Genomic DNA, 14,541 nt, shown 5'->3' on the forward strand with positions numbered 1-14,541 from the left:
ACATGAGTTCATGTGGATATGATTATAGTGGATGTGAGTTCACACTGGCTGTGGTCATAGTGAACATGAGTTCACGTGGATGCAATCATAGTGAACATGAGTTCACACTGGCTGTGCTCATAGTGAACGTGAGTTCACATGGCTGTGCTCAGAATGAATGTGAAACCTGCTTTTGTTGTCTGTACCAGCTCTCCTGTAACATTTTTAATTGATGTGCTTCTCCAATATTCAGGAAGTCACTAATGACATTTGGGGAGAGGAAGCTTGTTAGCCTCCTTCCTGACTATACAGCTTTTATTTTTTATTGAAATTGTGGTCTCAGCCAAAAACCAGTTGGTGGAAGGAGGAGTCATGAATGAAAAGCAGAGGGAGAAAAGGCAGGGAAAGGTTGTCCAGAGGAACAAAGGAGAAAATCAGAAAGCTGGTTATGCAGATATTAAGTCATCGCGAAAGGCTTGGCTAAGATACAAGCACTGTCGTCTCATCCCTGCTCCTGTGCAGGAACATGAGGAACACACGTGATGATGTTTCTGTCATGGAATTTTACATGATTATTTTCTTGTTATGTTTTTATTTTTAATTTAACAACTAGAAAACATCCATTTCTATAGTGTTCTTGACAGGTTTCTTTTTTCAGTTCCTGCTTTGAGAGCCTTCAGTTCTGTATAACGTGGTTTGATCATAGTCAGCTTTTCACAGATCCGCCCCTTTCCTATCCATCTGACTCTGTGTATAAATCTCTGTGGGTGTTTGGAGTAAAACACTTATCTGATGCAAAGATAATATTCACAGATGAGAGAGACTTTGTGATGTCTGTCTTTCTGAGTCTGTGTCACCTCACTCAGTGTTGTTTCCAGCTCTCCATTAACCTACAAATCCATTAATTTACCTACAGATTTCATAACTTTATTTTTACTAATAATCTGAATATTATTCCTTTGTATAAACATGCCACATTTTCATTATTCACTTGTTTCTGTAACTTTTGAAGTTTATTCCAGTGGTGATATATGTTGATGATATATTTGGGGAATGGGCACAAGTTCTTGGCACATAGTCCAAGCTGGACTTGAACTTGTGGTTTTTCTGCTTCAGCTTTCCAAATGCTGTGGTTATGCTGTGGTATATTTTGAAGTGCAACTCTGTCTGTTGATACTCTGAATAGAGACAGTGTCCTACTGAACCAGCAGTCTGAAGGAGGATTAGTAGGGAAGTGAGAGGCAAGTTGTCAAGTCTTGCTTACGTGATTGAAAATCAGACTAAAAGCAATCTTTGTATATTGAAAATAAGAAGGGTAAAAGTCTTATGCTGTGCAGAAGCTCTGCAGAGATGGTGCAGAGAATTCTCACAGAATAAAGTGGCATCTCATGAGCCATTCTTGAAGTTGAAAGACAAATGTGTTACAACCTTCTTCAGGATTGAGTACTGCACGTGTTAGCCTGCACACTCTCTGTTCATCAGAGAACAGATATCTGGCCCATCTTCACAGTTCTGCTTTAAATCCTGTTCTGTATGAACTGAAGAAAAGTACACCAATATTTCAGAAGCTTCTTCCCCTCCCTCCTTTCCTTTTAAAAGAATTTTCTCTCATATTCTTCTCATTTTTAGGAATATCTCCCATCCTTTGTGATTTATGTCAATATTCTAGCTATCTAAAAGAAAGTGGACTGTGAAAGGTAATTATAGAGACAACGAGTCATGAGGGAAGGCGTATAAATCACATGAACATTTCATCAGGGCTGCATGTAGGATAGCTGAGTGGGGAAGACATACTGTCTATCAGACCATGGGTGAGAAGGACAGTCCACTGTCCTCCAAGATGCCTGGCAGTTGTGCAGCCTCGATCTCCTCACCAGCTCTTGAATGGCTCCAGTTTTCTGTGGCCCTGACAGTCTGTCCACTCCCTCAGAAGCTCTGGGCTGTAGTTATATTACTCTTTAAGATAGAAATATACTACCTGTCGTGTTTTATAGATTGTTGTCCAAATGGATAACAAAAAAGTTTATAAGATATTTTCTATTTTTATGTTCTTTATAATTATTAAAACTATAAATGCTTGAATCACAGGCTAAGTAAAAAATTAAATCATCCAAATTTACATTTCTCTTCTGCTACCCTTGCTGTCATGCAACTAAACAAAAGAGAGTAACCTGGACTTTCCCTTCCGGTCTCCTGTCACCGGGAAAGGCCTATGAGCGAGAGCAGAGCAGTCTCAGTAGTTTTGTAGCTAGTAAAACATTTTGGAGAACTTGATGTGTTTTCCATTTAAAAATCAGAAATAAATGTTAAAAGATAGGAAAGTATCACACTGCACTATGCTTTCTCTTTCCTAGGACTCTTAAGTTTGTTTATAGTAAATTATAATGCCAGTGTTGTAGACATTGAGAAAATGATAAAGTTTTACCAATAGTTTTATGGAATAATAACCAGGAACAAAATCTTGAAATCACATCTACATGCTTAAGTAAAAAGTGTTGATAATTTTATAGTGTGTGTTAAAGATCAAATTGTCCCATTCCACAACAGATAAAGACAAGATAAAGACATAATTTATGTAAAATGAAACTAAAAGTGAAAGAATAGATGAGAGTGATCTTAAGCCAACATTTAAAAATTTTATAAAATGGAGCTTTTAATTTTTCCTTAATAGGAATTGTTTGGTAAATCATGGGATCACCCATTCTCTCATTCTCCTATGTACTCTGACCCAGTTCTAGGAAGGAAGCCCAAGGCCTGGAGTGAATTAGCTAGGTAGGAGACTGCAGAGGTCCCTAGAAGGGAAATGGCAGACCAGAGAGAGTCAGTGTGCAGACATAAGAAAAATTAAACACAGTTATTAACAGACAATATGATAAATGAAAATAGTTTTAGAAGTATGAATTTGCATTCCAAATGTCAGCAGATTTTTAGATATAAAGCAAAATTAAATATTGATGTTTATTTGCAGTAACAAGGGGTCAGAATTTACATTGAAATTTGGTTCATCAGCAAGCAGGAATAAGTATAGAATGGATTGTTTTATTTATTTGAACTGTGAATCTGGACATGGATGCAGGTAACGAAAAGGAGGAAGACGGTATCCTTTCCAAAGAAGAGCTATCACTAGGGAAACAACAGAGAAGGAGAAAATGGGTATTATGAAACCCTCTTAATGCAAGATTATAGACTTAGACATCTTAATAAAACTTTTTGAACGTTGTTTGAGAGTTGCATATTATGTATTTTGATCATATTAATGTCCCCTAACTCCTGCCAGATTTAGTTTGCATCTCTACCCACCCATCTTTGTGTCCTCACTAAGTACAGTTTGTGCTGCCCATATTCTTCAGTGTGTAGCCATCCACCAGCAGTATGGTACCTACTTGGATCACACCCATAAAGAAAACTGACTCTTTCTCTGAGTAACTATCAACTGCCAATATCCCCTCAGCTAGGAGTAGGATTTCATATTCACCTCCCCTCTCCATGCTTAGATTTTGTCTGGCTTGGCTTGCACAGGTATTGTGCACTAGGTGTGTTAATATGTGACTGATACATTGTATCCAAAACCCACTGCTTTGTTGTAGTTACCCAAGGCTTCTGGTCCCACAGTCTTTCCACCCCTCCCCCCTCTACAATAATACCTGAGCTCTGACAGGAAAGCTGTGATGGAGCCGTCCCATTTAGCACTGAGTACCCAACACTTCGACCACTCGTCTCTCCTTGTGTTAATTGCTATCTACTGCCAGGAGAAGCTTTTCTGATGAGGCTTGAGAGATGCCCTCACCCGTGTTATAGTGTAACAGTAAGTCATCAAGAGTTGGTTCAATACTGTATCACTTAGCAGAATAATAATAGTAGACCTGCCTAGCCACACTTCTTGATCCTGATAACTGTTCTGGGTATGGGTTTTATCTTGTGGACTGAGCCTTAAATTCAGTCAGAAAGTGACTGGCTGTTCCCAGGACACTGTTGCCACTGTTGCACCTGTAGGAGTGTCTTGATGGACCACTCGTTACTGTTGCTCACAGCTGGGTAAGGAGAAGAATCACTTCTCTCCTTCCACCTTGGCCATAGCCATTGCAGCATTATGAAAGCCATATCCAGATGGTCATGTGGTTCGTCTCCTGTTATCCTCTTGGAGTTTGGCAGTTTTATAGTTTTACCCTTTACACTCCGAGCTCTGACATATTTTTAATGAACTTTGATTACAGTTATCCAGTATTATGTTTCTTCACATATAGTGTGTCAGCACTGTTAAACACTGTCCTTTGTCATTCTGTTGTCTTGACTCCATTGTCAGTGGTCAGTTGAATATTCGTGTATGTATTCTGTCACTGCCCTCCACAAAGCCAACACCACACTGTCCTGGGTGGTGTGGATATGTAGCAAGTCTTGAAATCAGGTCGTGTCAGTCATTTAATTTGTTGAGTGTTTGACTAGTCCAGGTCTTTTCGTGTAAACCTCAGACTCAGCTCATCAGATTTGCAGAACAACTTGGATAAGATTTTGTTTTGTTGGGATTATGTAGGACATAGAGTTCAAATTGGATAATAGCCAGTTTTTCTACCCATAAATTTGGAAATTCTTTTGTCCATTTTCTAGTGGTCCTTAACAGAGGTTTTGACATACTTTGTTAAGTTTGTATTTGAATATCATCTGTACTAGCTGGTTTTTACACAAGCTGGAGTTATCACAGAGAAAGGAGTTTCCCTTGAGGAAATGCCGCCATGAGATCCAGCTGTAAGGCATTTTCTCAGTTAGTGATGAAGGGTGGGAGGGCCCCTTTTGGGTGGTGCCATTGCTGGGCTGGTAGTCCTGGATTCTATAAGAAAGCAAACTGAATTTGTCAGGCTTTGGCAGAGCTTCTCAGGAGACAGCTATATCATGCTCCTGTCAGCATGCACTTCTTATCGCCCACCTCAGTGTCTGGATTTGGTGTCTGTATATGGGATGGATGCTTGCAGCCAACCATTGGACTGAGCACAAGGTCCCCAGTGGAGGAGTTAGAGAAAGGACTGAAGGAGCTGAAGGGGTTTACAACCCCACAGGAAGAACAACAATATCAACCAACCAGATGCCCCAGAGCTACCAGTGATTAAACTATCAACAAAAGAGTACACATGGAGAGACCCATGGCTCCAGCTGCATGTGTAGCAGAGAATGGCCTTGTCAGACATCAGTGAGAGGAGAGGCCCTTGGTCCTGTGAAGGCTTGATGGCCCAGTGTAGGGGAATGCCAGGGCAGGGAGATGAGAGTGGGTGAGTGTGTGGGAGAGCACCCTCATAGAAGCAGGGGGAGGAGGTATGGGATAGGGGATTTCTGAAGGGGAAACTAGGAAAGGGGATAACATTTGAAATGTAAATAAATAAATTATCCAATAAAAAAAAAAGAAATATAGTTGAGCTAACCAGTGAGTAACATCCCTCCATGGCCTCTGCATCAGCTCCTGCTTCCTGACCTGCTTGAGTTCCAGTCCTGACTTCCTTTGGTGATGAACAGCAGTGTGGAAGTGTAAGCTGAATAAACCCTTTCCTCCCCAACTTGCTTCTTGATCATGATATTTGTACAGGAATAGAAATCCTGACTAAGACATCATCCTTGAACATTAAAGTAAATATTACTGTATTTTTATATTAAATCTCTCTTGTTCACCATGGGTGGCTTCTGTAGGAAATTATTGCCTTCTCTCTGTATGTTCGCTCTGGAGCCTGACTCTTTCTATAATTACTTGTACTGAGTCTTTTCTTAATTGGATAGTTGCTACTACTTCAGGCCTGATTATAACCTTTGCCACTTTCTCTTTAGGTATGTAGTTTTTCTGTCTTTTAAATGCTTAATTTTTTACATATTGAAGATATATTCTTCTCTCATACAATATATCTCAACCACAGTTTCCCCTCCCTCCATTCCTCCTAACTCCCTCCTTCTCCCACTTCTCTTTGTTCCCTGATCCACTCTCTGTCTCCCATCAGAAAAGAGCAGGCCTCTAAGAGACAACAAACATGGCAAAACAAGATACAGTAAGACCAGACAAATGCCCTCATGCCAGAGCTGGACAAGGTAACCCAGCAGGAGGCAAAGAGTCCTATGAGCAGGCAGAAGAGTCAGGACACACCCATTCCCACAGTTAGAAGTTGCACCAAAACACAGAGCTAACAGCCACACATATAGGTAGCAGACCTGGTGTAGACCCCTGCAGGCCCAGTGCTTGCCTCTTCAGTCTCTGTGAGCCTGTGTGCACCCTGCTGAGTTGATTCAGTGTATTCCTGAGTGTCCTCTATTCCCTGATGACTCTTAAATCTTCCCTCTCCCTCTTCTGTGGGGTTCCCTGAGCTCTGAGGGGAGGGACACAATGGAAGCCTCCAATCCAGACTCTCTCTGCATAATGCCTGGCTGAGATTCTTTGCATCCATTCTCACCTACTGCCCTAAAGGAAGCCTCTCTGATAACAACTGGACAAACCACTAATCTATGAGCATAGCAGAATACTGTTAGGAATCATTAATCTCTTCCTCCCTCCCTCCCTCCCTCCCTCCCTCCCTCCCTCCCTCCCTCCTTCCCTCCCTCCCTCCCTTCCTCACTCCCTCCCCTTCTCTTTACCTATTGTGTTTGGTTCTACCCTAGGTATCTGGGCTATCCTGTCTCCAATTCCTAGCTATCAAAGCAGTGTCAGCCATGGACTTCCTCTACTGGAGTGGGTCTCAAGTTAAATCAGACATTGGTTAGCCACTCCCACAAGTTCCTTGCCCCAGCATATCTTGCAGACACCGCAAGTTCTGTGCCACCCCTGCCTTAGCACATCTTGCAGGCAGGAGGAATTGTTCCTCAAAGGTTTTGTAGTTGGGTTGGTGTCCATGTTACTCTTTTGGTAGCCTGCAGATTGCCTTATGGCACCAAAAAGACTAGAATATAGGGGTGAAGGCTCCATTCAGGCACCAGCTTGATCTCCCCATTTTCAGTGAGCTGTGTGGATGATATCTTTGTCAATGGGGGCACACTGTCACTTTGCTGAGAGCAACCCCTTGTCATAGCATCAGCCAGGTTTGTTTCTCAGGCTCTACGGGACCATCTTGGCCAATAACTCAACCAAACGCAACCCATCCCTCCCCTGGAAGCCTTGCCTAGCTGCATGAGATTACCAACTGAGACTGCGTATTGCCCATTACTAGATTCTCCCTAGGTTCACCTTCATAGATTCCAGGAACTTTACACTGCACTAGGTTTCCACACCACCCCCAAATGCTCCCTCATTCCAGCTCTCTCTCTCCATTCTCACTCCTTCTATTCCATCCCTCCTACCCCACCTGATCTCTCCTACTCCCATCGCCACTCACCCCCAGTCCAGCAAGATCTATTATCCTGCCCCTCCTTAGGGAGAACCGTGCATACACCCAGACCTCTTCTCTTTACCTAACCTCTCTGAGTCTACAGATTGTAGCTTGGTTATCATTTTACTAACAGCTAATACCCACTTATAAGTGGATACATACCATATTTATCTTTGTGGACATGGGTCACCTTACTCAGGATTTTATTTTATGTTTTTCTATTTCCATCCATTTGCCTGCAAATTTTTTGATACAATTTTTTAAACAGCTGGGTAATGATCTATCATGTAAATGCAGTATTTTTTTTAATCCATTCTTCTGTTGAGGGGCATCTAGGTTGTTTCTAATTTTTTTGTTAGTTTTTATTCTTCTTTATTAATATAGAAAAGGAACCCGAGGCAGCTGGACCAGTAGTACAAAGCACCAGGAGTTAATACTATTCTGGTAAAAGAGTTGGCTTTATAAAAGTTAAGGAGGAAAAAAGTGAAAGAGGAGGCAGGAACTGCTCGGCTTCCGGGGCCAGGCCCAGCCTAGCACCCAGAGCCTTAGAGCAGGACCTGGAATGAGGGGCTGATGGGTAATTGTGAAGCGGAGTGAGTTGGAGACCATGGTGACAGATGATGGGCATAGAGGTTCAGGTAGTGGGAAGCATTTCTGTGGCTGATAAGGACAGAGCACAGAGCTCCTCAGTGAGGCATGGGGAGGGACACTTAGCTCTAGGGCCAGGTAGAAAATGCTGCAGACATTATGGACTTTGTGAATCCAGACATGACTCTAGGGTAGAAGGGCCTTTCCCAACAGGAGTCACCTTTGCTCTATACTACACAGGAGCTTTAGGACCCAAGACACAGAAGAGGCTCAGAGTCTCACAGTTGGAGGAACAAGAGGAAGAAACTCAAGTGTCCGAAATTAGGCAACCAGGATTGAGACACAGGACAAGATAATAGTGTACCTGCACAACAGGTTAGAATATGGAGCAAGGTTAATTTTAAATCAGCTCCACAGCAGTGGTGTCTGCATGGAACCTTAGCACACACAGCTTGCTGGGCTGTAGACTCCGTTCTGCTGGAACCCATCATGTGATGTGTCCTGCCCTGATCTCTTGCCTCATCTGCCAATAAGAGCTTGGACTATGACCTCCAAGGTCATGACAGCAGTTGTGCAAGCGGACAGAGCTGCTCCTGGTGGGTGGGTGGACACTGAGCTTGGATGGAGGCATGAAGTGATGGAGAAGAAAGATGTTCCTGTCTGGAACCTACTCTCAGACACAGTCCCAAACTAGAAAGGCTGCTGGGAGTCCGCCTCTGTCTAGAGGAAGGGAAGGCCATGCAGGGAGATGGCATGGTTCACCCAGTCTCCTCATAGTCACCACCTGGCGTGGAGCTAACTGGCAGTACTAGGCAGCTCTTTATGCTTTTCCCCAGATTGGGGAGTTCAAGGCCTCTGGTAGATTCTGCCTCTTGCCCTCAGCATGGGATTGGAAGTGCTCTTTTTCACTGTGGTCCTATCTTGGGGACAGGCCGAGTCTCTACGTGGCTGGCACATATTAGTTGGTGAGGAAAGGACAGAGGTTCTGACTAAGACAGGGAGATAGATGACAGCAGCTCCGGCTTCCTCCTTTCCCTCTCAGAGCATCTCAGTCAACTGAGTTACAGATCTCTTCCACCACAGCATTGAAGATGTGTGGCTGGTCAGTGTAGATGTGCTGCGATGCACCCTCAGTCTCCATGTCTCGCACATAGAATCTGGCCTTTGCATCTTTACCTTTTTCCCTGTGCTGGTATCTATCCAGGTGTTGGCCCCATAGATCATGCTGATGGGCACATCTTTTCGAATTAAGTGGATTCGCTCCAACATGGGGCGCCGGGCCCAGCCAAAGAACTCCATCATGGCTTTGGATGCTGTTTCCCCACTGGGATTCTGTGCATTGCAGTGGTAGATGTATTCTGAGATGGTATCATCCTCAAAGAAGTCTGCAAACTTGTCCTTAAAGTCATGATGGAACCTCAACACCAGCCCAGGCCCCCAAAGCCCAGCCACTGGAAGAGCAGCCAGTGGATTAGAACGTCCCAGGACAGATGCCACAGTCTTGACTCTGGTTGGAAGTGCACAGATCTCACTGGGGTCAGTTGGTTGTAGGGAAAAGCCCCATGGATCCCCCAGGATGTTTAACTCTTTGAGAGTACTTGAGAGAATAAGAAGTGGCCAGGAACTCTCCCAAACTGTGCCCCAGGAGGATCATGGTGGCCATTCCCATGGTTTTCTGCCATATTTTTATTGAGGTCACAAACTCATCTTCAGCTCCTTCTGGGTCCCTTGGGAATGTTGGCCTTGAGCTTCACTCCAAAACCAAGCAGATCAAAGGTATGGAGTGTGCGGCAGGCACTCTGAATCTATATTGAGGATCCAGAGGCCCACACTGCCCCCAAAGTCTTGTACCATCACCAGAGGGGCGAAGTCATTTTGCTCTGGGCTCACAGTCACCATCCAGATCTTGTTCTGGTTTGGGAGAGATGAATGATAGGCCAGGAACTTGTTCTGGAGACAATGGAGGATCCTGGCTTTCACAGTCTTCAGCTGAGACATGGAAGTGGGGCACCAAGTGGGAAGCCAGCCGCTCAGCCCGCCCTGATTATCAGCCATAGTAAACGAGCCCCAGTTGTTTCTAATTTCTGGCTATTATGAATAAAGGCATAATGAAGATGGTTGAGCAAGTGTCCTTGTGCTAAAATGGACCATCCTTTGGGTATATGTCCATTTCTTTAACTGTTTCTCAGACATTTGAGAGTCCTCTATTGAGAATTCTCTGTCTACATCTGTACCTTCTTTTTAATTGGATTATTTGTTTTGTTTTTTGATCATTAGTTTCTTGAGTTCTTTATATCTTTTGGATTTTAGTCCTTGATCTGATTTGGAGCTAGTGAAAGTCTTTTCCTGTTCTCTAGACTTTTGTTCCGTTGACTGTGTCCTTTGCCCTCAAAGCTTTTCAGTTTCATGAGGTCCCATTTATTCATTTGATCTTAGAGCCTGAGCTGTCGGTGTCTGTTCAGGACATTGTCTCCTGTGTCAGTGCATTTGAGGTTGTTACCCACTTTCTCAGTTAAGGTTCAGTGTATTTAGTTTTATGTTAAGGTCTTTGATCCACTTGGACTTGAATTTTGTACAGGATGACAAAGATGGATCTGTTTGCTTTTTTCTACATACAAACATCCAGTTTGACCAGCATAATTTGTTGAAGATGCTGTCTTTTTTCTAGTGTGTATTTTTGGCTTCTTTATAAAAAATTTGGTATCCATAGGTGTGTGGATTTATATCTGTCTTTAATTCAGTTCCATTAATCAACATGACTCTTTTTATGCTAATACCATACAAGTTTTATTACTATAGCTCTGTAGTAAAACTTAAAATCTGGATTGGTAATACCTCTGGCACTTTTTTTATTGTTCATGATCACTTTAGCTACATTAGTTTTTTTTTTATTTCCTTGTGAAGTTGAGACTCATTCTTTCAAGATCCGTAAAGAATTATGTTGGGTTTTGATGGGAAGTGCATTGAATCTGTAGATTGCTTTCTGTAAGATAGCCATTTTTTTCTGTTATACTTCTACAAATCCATGAATATGGGTTATCTTTCCATCTTCTGATATCTTCTTCAACTTCTTTCTTCAAAGACTTGGCATTTCTAATGTCTTCCACTTGCTTATTTAGAGTTACCCCAACGTATTTTATTGGCTTTAACTATATTTTATATTATTTGAGGCTATTGTAAAGGGATTGTTTCTCTGATTTTGTTCTTAGTCCATTTGGTGTTTGTATATAGGAGGGCTACTCTTTTTATTTGTTTGCTTGTTTGTTGTTTTTTTGTTTTGGTTTGGCTTTTGTTTGAGTTAATCTTGTATCCATCCACTTTGCTGAAAGTATTCATCAGCTATAGGAGTTTCCTTGTAGAATTTTTTGGGTTACTTATGTATACTATCATATGCAAAAAACCCCTATACTTTGACTTCTTTCTTTCCAATTGTATTCTTTTGATCTCTTTTAGCTTTCTTATTTGCTCTAGCTAAAAGTTCAAGTATTATATTGAATAGATAAGGAGAACACAGACGGTCCTATCTTGTTCCTGGGTTTATTGGAATTGCTTTGGGTTTGTGTCTATTTAATTGATATTGGGTATAGTATTGCTATAGATTATCTTTATAATGTTTAGGTATGTCCCTTGTATTATGAAGGGGTATTGTATTTAGTCAAAAGCCCTTTCTTCATCTAATAAGTTGATCAGGTAGTTTTTTTCCTTTCAGTTTTAAATGATGGATTACATTTTTTGATTTTTGTTTATTGAACCATCCTTGCGTCTCTGGGCTGAAGCCCACTTGATCATGGTGGGTAATCATTTTTATGATTTAGTTTGCAATTATTTTATTGATTTTTATGATTTAGTTTGCAATTATTTTATTGAGTATTTTTGCATCTATGTCCATAAAGGAAATTGGTCTGTAATTCTCTTTCCTTGTTGATTCTTTATATGATTTGCATATCAGTGTGACTGTGGTCTTATAAAATAAATTTCCAGTATTCCATTTGTTTCTATTTTGTGAAATTGCTTAAGGAATATTAGTATTAGCTTTTCTTTGAATCTCTTATAGAATTCTTCACTAAAGCCATCTGCCCTTGAGCTTTTTTAGTTGAAAGACTTTCAGTGATTGCTTCACTGGGGGTTATAGGTTTATTTAAGTTGTTTATCTGGTCTTGATCAGTAAGTGGTATGTATGGAGAAATTTATCTATTTCTTTTAGATTTTTCAATTAGGTAGCATACAGATTTTTAAAAGATGTCCTTGTGACTTCTGTGGATTTCCTCGGTGTGTGTTGTTGCGTCTCCTCTTTAATTTATTATTCTGTTAGCTTGGACGCTCCCTCTGTGCCCTTGTTAGCTTGGACACTCCCTCTGTGCCCTTGTTAGCTTGGACAAGAGTTTGTCTGTCTTGTTGATTCTTTGAAGGGCCAGCTCTATTAAAGAAAGAACCAGGTCTATTGATCCCTTATTGTTCTTTTTCTATTTTGTTGATTTTTAACCCTTGGTTTGATTATTTCTTGAGGTTTACTCCTCTTGAGTGCGCTTACTTCTTTTTGTTTTAGAGTTTTCAGGTGTGCTGTTAAGTTACTAGTACAATATCTTCCTTTATTTTTTTCTTTTCTTGTAGGCCTTAGTGTCATGAAATTCCTCTCAGCATCACCTTCGTTGCGTCTCATAAGTTTGGGTATGCTATGAGCCCATTTTCATTGAATTTTAGTGTCTAGTTTCTGCCGCAGCCAGAATTCATGGGTCTGGGAGTCAAGAGGTGGAAAAGGGAACTCCTAGTGACCTACTAGGAAAGTTTTTGCTTCCTGTCCCTGCAGCCTTAAGGTCTGCTGGCCTAGAGGTTTTGGTTCCAGAGGGAGGGGTGTTCCTGCTAGGAGCCACAACAAACAGTCCATTCAACTGGAAGCTCACACTTCCCCCAGGTCATTTTGGGCTTCTAATGACCTTAAACTAGCAAGGTCACACCTACAAGGCCACACCACCTAATAGTGCCACTCCCTGGGCCAAGCATATTCAGTTTCCATGATGTGGTAGGCTTTCTGTTGTTTCTATTGATACTGATACTCAGCTTTAATCTATAATGATCTGATAGGATACTGCTGGTTATTTCAGTTTTCTTGTATTTTTTGCGATGTGCTTGTGACCATGTATGTGGTCAATTTTTGAGAAAGATCCATTAGGCTCTTGAAATGTATTCTTGAAGGGTATTGAAGTGTATTCTTTTGTGTTTGTATGAAATTTTCTGTAAACATCTTGTTTTAGTTTTGCTAGTGTGAAACTTATTTCCTGTATTTTCATGTGTGTATTTAAACTCCTTGGGTTAGTGTTCCCTCTAGCATCTTCTATAGAGCTGGATTTATAAATTGATATTGTTTAAATTTGACTTTATCATGGAATATTCTTATTATCTCCATCTATGGTGATTGATATTTTGCTGGATATAATTCTCTGGGCTGACATGTGGTTTCTTAGAGTCTGTGGTACATCTCTCCAGGACCTTCTGGCTTTTAGAGTCTTCATTGAAAAGTTTGATGTAATTCTGATAGATCTGTCTTCATATTTTTTCCCTTGCAGCTTTTAATATTCTTTCATTGGTCTGTGTGTTTGGTGTTTTGATTATTTGGGGAGGGGACTTTCTTTTCTGCTCCAATCTGTTTAGTGTTCTGTAAGCTTCTTGTACTTTTATAGATATGTTCTTTAGGTTAAGAAACTTTTTTTTTAATGATTTTGTTGAAAATATTTTCTGGGCCTTTGGGTCAGATTCTTCTCCTTCCTCTATTCCTATTATTTTTTGGTTTGTTCTTTTGTTCCTAGATTTCCTGGATCTTTTGTGTCAGGAATGTTTTAGATTTAACATTTTCTTTGATTGATATATCGATTTCTTCTCTTACATCATCAATGCCTGAGATTCTCTGTTTTATCTCTTGTATTTTGTTGGTAAGGATTTTCTCTGTAGTTCTGTTTGAATTCCTAAACTTTTCATTTCCAGAATACACTTTCTGTTTGTTTGTTTGTTTCCTTTATTGCTTCTCTTTCCATTTACAGGTCTTAAGCAGTTTTATTTCCTTCAACAGTTTTGGGTTTTTTTTTTCCTGGTTTCTTTAAGAAATTTATTCATTTCTTCCAATTGTTCAATTGTGTTTTCCTGGCTTTCTTTAAGGGATTCATCATTCATTTCCTCTTGAAGAACCTCTATCATTTTCATACATTTTGTTTTAAGATCTTTTTCTTGTGTGTCAGCTACGTTGGAACATTCATGGCCTGCTTCGGTAGGAGAGCTGGGCTGTAGTGAAGACATACTGCCCTGGCTGTTACTGACTGTGTTCTTGTGCTGGCCTTACAGTATCTGTTTCATGTGATTATATGTCTAGGTGCCGATTTCTGGGTTTCTCTTTGTTGGGTGGGTATTTTGTTTATTGATTTCCGTTCCTTCTCTTGATTTTCAGAGTGTGATGGCTGTGTGTTGCCTGTTTTCCTGGCCTGGTCAGTGTGCTTACAGGGAATGCCTGCTGGTGTTGGAGGATGGGATGCAGGGAGGAGTGGGAGCAGGAAGGGGAGAGCATGTCCCTGGGATCTACAGGGACATGAGCACTGGGAAGGGGAGGCTGTAGCTGGTGTTCTGTGAGTGCTAGGAATGAGCCTGAGGGATTCAG

The 14,541-nt window shown here is 41.2% G+C and overlaps 1 protein-coding gene and 1 pseudogene across 3 annotated transcripts in view; one reads left to right on the forward strand and one right to left on the reverse strand.

Moving 5' to 3' along the window:
- The window catches only part of Ssbp2 (single stranded DNA binding protein 2), a 266,016-nt gene that overhangs the window by 161,277 nt on the left and 90,198 nt on the right, over nt 1-14,541 (forward strand). The window lies entirely within an intron of this gene.
- On the reverse strand, nt 8,947-9,953 carry LOC114614480 (annotated as a pseudogene).

This window comes from Grammomys surdaster, unplaced genomic scaffold (assembly GCF_004785775.1).
Source record: "Grammomys surdaster isolate TR1022 unplaced genomic scaffold, NIH_TR_1.0 126391, whole genome shotgun sequence".
Lineage (NCBI taxonomy): Eukaryota > Metazoa > Chordata > Mammalia > Rodentia > Muridae > Grammomys > Grammomys surdaster.